We start from the raw sequence: 10,000 nt of genomic DNA, 5'->3' as shown, positions 1-10,000 counted from the left end.
TGTGTGTGTGGTTTTGGTGTGTGTGTGTGTGTTTTGGTGAGTCTGAGTGTGAGTGTGTGTGTGTGTGTGTGTGGTTTTGGTGTGTGTGTGTGTGTGTGTGTGGTTTTGGTGTGTGTGTGTGTGTGTGTGTGTGTGTGTGTGTGTGGTTTTGATGTGTGTGTGTGTGTGTGTGTGTGTGTGTGTGGTTTTGGTGTGTGTGTGTGTGTGTGTGTGTGTGGTTTTGGTGTGTGTGTGTGTGTGTGTGTGTGTGTGTGTGGTTTTGGTGTGTGTGCGTGTGTGTGTGTGGTTTTGGTGTGTGTGTGTGTGTGTGTGTGTGTGTGTGTTTTGGTGAGTGTGTGTGTGTTTTGGTGAGTGTGTGTGTGGTTTGGTGAGTGTGTGTGTGTTTTGGTGAGTGTGTGTGTGGTTTGGTGTGTGTGTGTGTGTGTGTGTGTATGGTGTGTGTGTGTGAGTGTGTGTGTGTGTGTGTGTGTGTGTGTGAGTGTGTGTGTGGTTTGGCAGGTGTTGAAGGACACAGAGGTGCTCCAGCAGCTACGCTAACATGGTCTCTGTCTCCTCCCGTGTCCTCCCGTCTCCTCCCGTCTCCTCCCGCCTCCTCCCGTCTCCTCCCGCCTCCTCCCGTCTCCCAGGCCCTACCAGCAGCCCGACAGCTCCTGCTCCCGCCGCCCGGCCGCGGCGTGACGTCCCTGAAGCCCAACAAACAGCGTCCGCTGCAGGTGAGCCCCGCGCCGCCCGTCTCCACGGCCCGCACGCTGCACTGACCCTCTCCTCTCTGCGCCGGTGTTTGGGATCTCCGTCGTCATTTTGAACCTGTCACTCAACTGCAGTTCAACCGCTGTCTCTACGCTGTCGTCCCCCAAGGCTTAACCTGGTCCGCAAGATTTAAAATCTTTTTTTGGCTTAAGTCTTAGTTTCTGGTGCCCAGTTGCTCACAAATGCTGTCTGTGTCAGCAATAGTCACAGCCACGCATCATAATGACATAGTTATTGCTATATTAATAATGAGTTTGCAGTCTTCAAGCAGACCAGCTCTGAGAGATGTACTCAACCTGGCAGGAGCAGGTATGCTCCATCTTGAAGCCAGTCTTTCTTACTGGTGTCAGTGTTGATTCTTATACTGGCAGGTCAGCCTGTATCTGACCCAGTTATGCAATACAAGAGAGCCAATCTCTTTTCTGGGGTCTGTTGGATTTAGATACAAAGGCATCTTACATATGGAATGTTGTGTCTGTACATCTGTTTTGTTTTATTTTTCTCAAGCAGTCGTTGACTGTTAGTCGTGACGCGTGACATTTTGTGTTTCTCTTTCAGCCGCTGTCAATGGCAGTTTGTTTATATAACGTTATTATGCGTGAAAGAGAGGCTTTGCATCGGCAGAGTTGCTTTGAAAGGTTTCAGACCTGTTCAACAGCATGAGTGTTGTTGAAGAGATAGCTGTTCACATGAACCACTCTGCTGTGTGTGTGTGTGTATGCCTGCGTGCGTGTGTCTGTGTGTTCGCAGGGTTTAATAATGGCTGGGGTTGTTGTCAGGATAAGTATAATTGACGAAACCCAGTTGTTAGTGGAGTCCTTTTGTTGCGTTTTTTTCCTCACTGAGGTACGAGAGAATAGTTATTAGAGGCATATGTCCATGGCAGAGTGCGGTATTGAATTTGCCGAACTCGTGTTATCTGGCTGTCAGTTTATCTCATTAAATGTAATTCACCGTATTGATCTTTCGCACAATAACGTCCTTATTGTGTTGTCGTTGTGGCTGTGGATAAAGGTTTAGTCATAATGCCTTTAACATATTACTTTCATGAGCCATTAAACAGCTGATTCTTTGCTCTCCTCCTTCTCTGAATAACTTCCTCCTTGTTGAGATGTTGCGCGGTGCTTTAAAAATATGTCGGCAATTAACATATTTTCATGTTTTATTTTTAGGCGTAAGTCGCGGTGTGACAACGCGCTCCCCGCCCCGCTAATAAGTGCGATCGGAGAACAGTTGGTTACCTCATTAGTGCTCTGCATTTAATTACCGAACGGTAAACTGGAGCCAATCTCGCGGTTAATGTTTTATATTTCTGGAGAGAAGATGTTAAACGATCAATCATCAGTCCCCACGTACAATTGAGCGTTTGATTCTCTTACTGTTATTGTTACAGTAATTCTCCTCTAGAGCCTTTTTTAGCTCAAATGTCATAGAAGTTGATGCGCAAAAAACTGTGTGTTTCAAAGAGGAGTCGACGTGCTTACTTGCTGTGTTTACAGCTGTCGGGTGATTATTTTGCTCAACCGCGCATGTGCTTGAGCTCTGCGAAGCTTTGAGGAACAGAGCAGCAGTATCGGGCCCACATCGCTCACGGACGTCAATGACGACGCGTTGCTCATAGCGTCTAAAACCCGGGCTGAGCTGCGATACCTCCTGTTTAACAATTATTCTGAGATGAACATCCTCTCACCGGAACAGAAGACTGCTTCAGGAGTGTCTCTCTGTTGTCAAGATTTGGTTTTGGGTACTAAGTTCATCAGCAGAATGATTTTCCCAAATCTTGACCGAATATCGAGCAGAATTGCGTCTGAACCGCCAGGCCTCTTTAAGGACGAGTGGTGTTAAATGGTCCCGGCCTTGTTCCGACAGGGATCTGTCTCCTGTCTCGTGTGGGACTCTGTCCAGTAAACAGGAACGCTTTTCCCGGACGAACGCTCCTCACAGCCCCGCTCTGCGCTCATTAATCATCGGCTAACGCGGTTTTGTTTAAGTTTTATGGGGGCGACATGGCTCAGGCAGTAAGAGCAGTCGTCTGGCAGTTGGAGGGTTGCCGGTTCGATCCCCCGCCCGGGCTGTGTCGAAGTGTCCCTGAGCAAGACACCTAACCCCCAAATGCTCCCGACGAACTGCATGGCAGCCAATCATCGTCGGTGTGTGAGTGTGTGTATGAATGGGTGAATGGAGAAGCATCAATTGTACAGCACTTTGGATAAAGGCGCTATATAAATGCCAACCATTTACCATTTAAGAAACGGACCTTCCCTTCGGCTGGCCCGGTTCCAGCGAGCTGGCGCTTCCTCCCCGCAGAGTGCAGTTCTGATAGCGCTGGCGTTCATTCCAGCCTGTTAGTGTTGGAGGCTTGAGCCACAATGGCTGCCATTTCATTCGTTTTAACAGGCGACTGTTGTGTTTAATCCGACCCCTCTTCTGGGTATCGGTGCCGTGCGGCGAAACCCAACCGGGCATATAAAATAGTTTGTGTGAGTGTCTTTACACTGCAATAACCAAAGAAGGAGTCAATCTCAATACATATTTTTGGCTCATGCTTCGACTTCAAATCATATTTCCTATGAACTTTTCTTGAACAGGTGTCTCAGTGCAGTGTGAAGCTGTTGAGCCGTAGGCCCACAGCCCGTCCCAGACTAGGCTACATGCACCGGAGGTCAATATTGAATATTTACATTCGCTGAGAATATTTACATTGCTGCATTGGCCAGCCCATCGTCAGGTTACCGTTATGGGTCAATACAAAGCCTGCCCACTCCACCGTGTGTGAATCATTCTATTGAAAAGTGTTTCAGATATAATCCATTGTCAGATTAAAGTCCTTGTCTTTGTTGTGCTCTTAGTACTTAAAATTGTACTTCCCTCTTGGGCAGTGGTGTCCAGTCTTACCCTAAAAGGGACGGCGTGGGTGCAGGTTTTTGTTTTAACCCAGCAGTAACACACCTGATTATACTAATGAACTAATCGTGGTCTTTAATCAAGACCTTGATGAGCAGAATCAGCTGTCTTAGTCCTGTGCTAAAACAACAACCTGCACACACACCGGCCCTTTCTGGATAAGATTGGACACCCCTACTCTCGGGTCTTTCAGCGCACTTATCGCTGGTTATGGGGATGCACTTTGCATTTTGTTGTGCGTCCCTCTGGATAATTAATGTAATGTAGTGTGTCCAGTCAGTTCACCGTACATCAACACCACGGTTTCGGCCATTTTACCTTCCCGTTCATACATTTCAATTCTTGAAATGTGTGTAAGTTCATCATGAACTGGCCTGGATAAAATGTTTGGTTAATAAGTTTGTAGTCTCTTTCCACAAGCTATGTGTCTTTGAACCGGTTAATTTATTTGAAGGAGAACGATCTCCGCCTGAAAAACGGCTTCAGTTGCTTAGCTTGGCTGGAGGAGGTGGAGGTTGACGGGGTGATGTTATTCTGCCTGAAAGAGTGTTGATGAACATTGTTTTCTGAAGAACGGTCGGTGAGATTATGGCTGCCAGTCATGCGAGCGTTGAACAAGCTGTGGCCAATGTAGAAAACCATCTTAATCGTCTCGTGTTATGACGCGCCTGGCGGTCGAGCTGCACGTTCACGCCTGTTTTCCGTTCTGGTTCCTCAGTGGTGGAATGACTTGCCTACCACTGTCAGAAGAGCAGAATCCCTCCCCCTATTTCGACGCAGACTCAAAACCCACCTTTTCAAACTCTACCTTAGTCCTCCCTCCTGATTTCCCCTGCCCCTCCTTTCTGATATCCCTATCCTTGTCTAACCCCCCCACCCCCCCAAAAAAAATTGCACTTATGATGACGACTATGTTTAGAACAGCATTTCATGTGTATTTGGCTAGTTCTGGATGGGATGCTTTGATTTATGGTAGAACCTATGCACTTGTAAATCGCTTTGGATTAAAAGCGTCTGCCAAATGACAAAAATGTAAATGTAAATGAGATCTGGCCATCCTCGCTGGGTGCCCATGCATATGTTTACTTTTCTTATTTTAGAGCCTGTGTCTGAAATAAACACCGTTTGTAATTAATGTGATTGTTTTAACCTTTTTTGAAATTTGACGCGTGTTGATGACAGATTATAATCCGCCAGCATATTTAAAATCTCAGCGTTCTGGACACCACTAGACACCGCCGTTTCGCACCGTTACGAGGAAAGGAAATTGTATACCGATCGCAGTACATAAATTGCGAGGCGCGCTGGCGTCTAATTGTTCTTTGCCGCATTCGCGTAATGTGACAGGTCTATTATTGCACACCGATCCCAGGGGGGCAGTCAATAAGCCGCTATTTCCGCCCGCTAAATCTTCCAGCATCGCACCTCGCTTACAGGGATTTCCCCCGATGCACCGCGGCCCTGTATCTCACACGTTTACACACTGGCATATAAAACACAGAGCTAAAGAGAGCTGCTGCTTGGGGAGTGGGAGTGTGAGAGACTTGTGCTTGTCTCACCATTTTATGGGCTGTCTTCGAAGCCACATACTAGCATACAAATCATGCTAAATACAAATGCAAAAATCAGGATGTAGTGTACAGTACATGTGGCTGAGTTCAAAACTGCATACTATATACTACATACTGCAGTTTTGAACTCAGCCACAGTGACCCCCCCACCCACCCTTTGTTCATTTGAGCACTAGCTTTGTATGAAGTCTTCAACACCAAGAGGAGGGCACAGGGTCACTGTAGATACTATAGATACTGTAAAGATTACTCAAATCTTTCTCGAGCAATCTAAATTTAAGTAATAATAACGTAATTCTGCCTCCTAAGATCAAACCTGTGAACTATTCTGCGAATAATTGGCACCCTGAAAAACACATTACATTTCAGTGTGTGAGCAATGATACCATTTCCCAAGAATACCTTTATTTAAAATGTTTATTTTTTGGGAAGGGTTGGGGGAGTCGAAGGGTAATGCACATTCAAAGTGTATTTTCTGTGTCTGTTCCAAGAGACGTATGCGTTGGTCAGAATGGGTATTGCTGTTGGTCCCCGCTTTGGTGTTGGTCCCCACTTTGACAGGTATGTTGTAAATAATCTGCCCTGTCGAACCAGTACAGAATAAAGGCCTGCTCCAGAGCTGCTGCTTAGTGGGGCTGTTTGTTGTGGGATGCCGTGTTTACTGAGGCTTCCTGTGAGGTTGTTAGTTTCACAACAGCCATGGCCTCCAGTTTTCATCTCCTTGTTTTCATCGCGCAAATCTGTGCCATGAAAATGTTGATGTGTTCTGTTGTCTTGGCTTCCCATCAGTAAACAGAAAAATGTATAACAGGACCGCGTGCATGCACACACACACACACACACATACATGCATATACAAACACAGACACAGACACACACACACACATACATGCATATACAAACACAGACACAGACACACAAACACACATACACACACACACACACACATACATGCATATACAAACACAGACACACACACACACACACACACACACACACACACGCATACATTCATAAACAAACACGCATATGGGCATGCCCACGTGTGCCCAGACACGCGCGCACACACACACACACACGTACATATACACACACATACATGCATTCACACACACACATGAACAGACACATGCACTCACACACACAACACACACAGTCATGTAAATGTAATACATTTGTACAGCAGTCCTGGCGACAGACTGTTGTATTTCCCCTGGCTTTGGAGCACATTGCATTGGGAGGAAATAACAGGGATTTAATGTAACTGTGTAAACATGTAGGCCATGGCTCCTGGTTTCTGAGGCGGTTTTAATATGGATCCATCACGTCTGAGGTGTGACAAGGCAGTGGAGAAACATATTAAAAGCAGTCTTTTTTTTATATGCTATGAGCCTACAATTCCCAGAGTTCCATCCCCTCAGCCACACTGCCCTTTGACCTCCTCCTGCCTGCTATTTAAAGCTGAGCAGGGTTGGGTGTAGTTTGGTGGAGTCTTCCTGGGAAAACTTTATCCCAATGATAAATGTTTTGTCTTTTTGTCTGGAGTTGAGTATTGTTTTGACCAGAGTTTGTTAAATTTCCTAAATTAGCTAAATCCATAAGATTGTTTGAGTGCGATCACTTCCGTGCTGATGTCATTATTGTCCATGCCAACTCCACCAAACTGTTACGTGAACTTTTATATGGTTAAACAAATCTTTTACTGAGAGAATTGTGAACTTTGTGATTGTGAATGTTGCGCGTGCTTACATTCCCTGCAGTTTAGGTTACATGTTGACACCTCACCTAGACAAATAACATGGATTTAATTTCCCCTGTAATTTGCATCTCATATCCACATTTCATCTGTGTTTTGAATGAGTAAAAAGTTTGTCCTTGACGCCGACGCGTTCTGATTAGACATACATATTTATTATCGTATCGTAATAAAGCCGCCCCCTCTCATTACAGACGGGATTGGGAAAAGCAGAATACATAATGGGATGTTTATTATTTAAAAACCAAATTCAGGTTTGACACACTGTCTAGAGACAGCTGCTGGTCACTTCTTTGTGTCAAGTAATTCCCCAAAAAATCTAGTAACTATGCATGTAATTATCACCCTTAATTTCATGTTACCCTGTGGTCACTTCAACCTTGTCACCTGACAGAGGAGAATTGGTGTAGAGGTGAGGTCTTTGTGGTACTGTTGAGAAAAAAGTTTTGTGTAAAACTTTGAGCAGATTCTGAGTTATTTATTCAAGCCATTGGGATTGTGAGCTTAAACCAGACCCTGGGTTCTGTCTCTTAGATGCTGTATGTTTTTAATTTAAGGAACTCGTCTTTTTCATGAAGTAGAAAAGGATGATTCATCTGAAGGCTATCGCTCAAAGAAAACGGTGCATTGTGGGTCATTTAAGCCACGGCTTTTCTTTTCGGGAGACTTTGATTCACGCCGATTTCCCTGCCCCCAGAAATTAAGAAGCACTTTTCATTTCTCACTCTCTCTGTTTGTGTTCCGGTAATGAAAAGCGATGAGTACGTCTCGTCTTTTATTTTCACATGAATATGTATTTCTCTGGCTTCAAGATTAATATTAAAACCGTATAATTGTAGGACATGCAAACATTTCACAAGGTGACATTTCGTTTATGTTTCAAAAGAAAAAAAAAGAAAAACCTGACAGTCTTTGGAGAATATTTTCTTGCGTAGCTCGATAAATTTGAACAGTAGAGCCCAAAGAGCATTTCTTCATTGTATTAATACCAGGAACTATAACTGTAACCATAAAGACTTGAACATCCACACTGATGAATGATAACGTTCTGTAAGAACCTCTTGGCTACGTCATCTACCATTTTGAACATGACGCCCTGTAAATTTGGATGGATGTTGAATGGCTGTCAGTGTTTTATCTTTCACGCAGATATCATTCTTCACTGTGATTGTCGTTATGGTCGGGGTGTGTACTGCGCCAACCACTTGAGTTAGATTTGTAAAACAACATTATTTGTAGTTATCCATCCATCCATCCATTATCTGAACCCGCTTATCCTGATCAGGGTCGCAGGGGGGCTGGAGCCTATCCCAGCATACATTGGGCGAAAGGCAGGAATACACCCTGGACAGGTCGCCAGTCCATCGCAGGGCACACACACCATTCACTCACACACTCATACCTACGGGCAATTTAGACTCTCCAATCAGCCTAACCTGCATGTCTTTGGACTGTGGGAGGAAACCGGAGTACCCGGAGGAAACCCACGCAAACACGGGGAGAACATGCAAACTCCACACAGAGAGGCCCCGGCCGACGGGGATTCGAACCCAGGACCTCCTTGCTGTGAGGCGGCAGTGCTACCCACTGCACCGTCCGTGCCGCTATTTGTAGTTATTGTTATAGTTATTGTTCTTGGTGTAGACAGAGGTTAATTGTCGGGGCTGAAGGGGTTTAGTTGTGAATGGCATTTTGAATGGCGTTGCCGGTATACTGCTATGCAAGTGCGGATTTCATCACAGACGGCAACAACTACAGCTTCATATAAGCGAATGAAGCATTTAGGGGCAAAGACCTCTTGTTTGCAGGCACACATCAAAAGATGTGCAGAAGCCGTGGAGGCGGGACACCTGTCCATCAGCACCCAATCCGATCGTCTGATTGCTCTGGCTGGAGAATCGATCGGATCCTACCCGGCAACAGGGAAACGTATCAGTGACGGACGGTAACTCGTCTGTCGTGTCCTGTGTCTTCAAACCCCCCCCCCCCCCCCCCCCCTCCCCATTCCCCTCGATGCCCAAAACACGAGAAAGCTTTCACTGAACACGGGGGTCCAGGCAGAAGTGGGAGATGTTTAAGAATACTTAATGCCCCCCACACTCTCCAGGCACAGCTTTAGTGCTCTTAGATTTCCCGCTGAATTATTGAAGGCCTGTCCGGGGATCCCGTTCTCATTGTGACTGGAGAGCAACTGCATTTGTGTGTTTCGCAGACCTGCTTTACACACCTGTGTGCACCCCCAGAACTGTACACTAAGTCTCAAGTACTTTAGTCTTAGAATTTGGACTGAAAAAATGATTTCTGTTTTTGCCAAAATAAGTCCGCTATATTGCCTATGAGGTCAGTCGGTTTGAGCCTGTTTGAGTTTTGTTTTGCCAATTTGGTAAGAACGTTTCCCCCAGCAAACAGTAACTTTAAACATATATTTTCTACTTGAGAGAGGAAACAGATTTTTGCTCCGTAGCTGTGGTCCTGAGGGTCTCCTGGGCTGATGAAGGTGGGGGGCGGGGAGAGGGGGCTGTTGGTGGTCCGTCTCACAGTGCAGGGGTCCCTATCAGTAAAGGCAGTGCCAAAGTCAGCGTTAATTGGTTGGTGAATTAGCAGTGTCAGCTGAAGGTGGTGGTGCAGGGCTAGGGGGCGGTGTGGGGGGGGCGGTGTGGGGGGGGCAGAGGGCTGGGGGGCGGTGTGGGGGGGGCGGTGTGGGGGGGCAGAGGGCTGGGGGGCGGTGTGGGGGGGGCGGTGTGGGGGGGGCAGAGGGCTGGGGGGCGGTGTGGGGGGGGCGGTGTGGGGGGGCAGAGGGCTGGGGGGCGGTGTGGGGGGGGGCGGTGTGGGGGGGCAGAGGGCTGGGGGGCGGTGTGGGGGGGGCAGAGGGCTGGGGGGCAGAGGGCTGGGGGGCGGTGTGGGGGGGCAGAGGGCTGGGGGGCGGTGTGGGGGGGGCGGTGTGGGGGGCAGAGGGCTGGGGGGGCGGTGTGGGGGGGGCAGAGGGCTGGGGGGCAGAGGGCTGGGGGGCGGTGTGGGG

The 10,000-nt window shown here is 47.2% G+C and overlaps 1 protein-coding gene across 1 annotated transcript in view; it reads left to right on the top strand.

Moving 5' to 3' along the window:
• The window catches only part of LOC133118816 (forkhead box protein P2-like), a 100,901-nt gene that overhangs the window by 54,668 nt on the left and 36,233 nt on the right, over positions 1 to 10,000 (top strand). Inside the window, exon 3 of the mRNA XM_061229074.1 lies at positions 627 to 713. The gene's annotated coding sequence lies outside the window, so the exon portion shown is untranslated. The remainder of the gene's footprint in view (positions 1 to 626; positions 714 to 10,000) is intronic.

Source organism: Conger conger, chromosome 19 (genome assembly GCF_963514075.1).
Source record: "Conger conger chromosome 19, fConCon1.1, whole genome shotgun sequence".
In the NCBI taxonomy this organism is placed as follows: Eukaryota; Metazoa; Chordata; class Actinopteri; order Anguilliformes; family Congridae; genus Conger; species Conger conger.
Note: the sequence above shows the minus strand (reverse complement) of the source record. Positions and strands in the feature narration are given on the sequence as shown.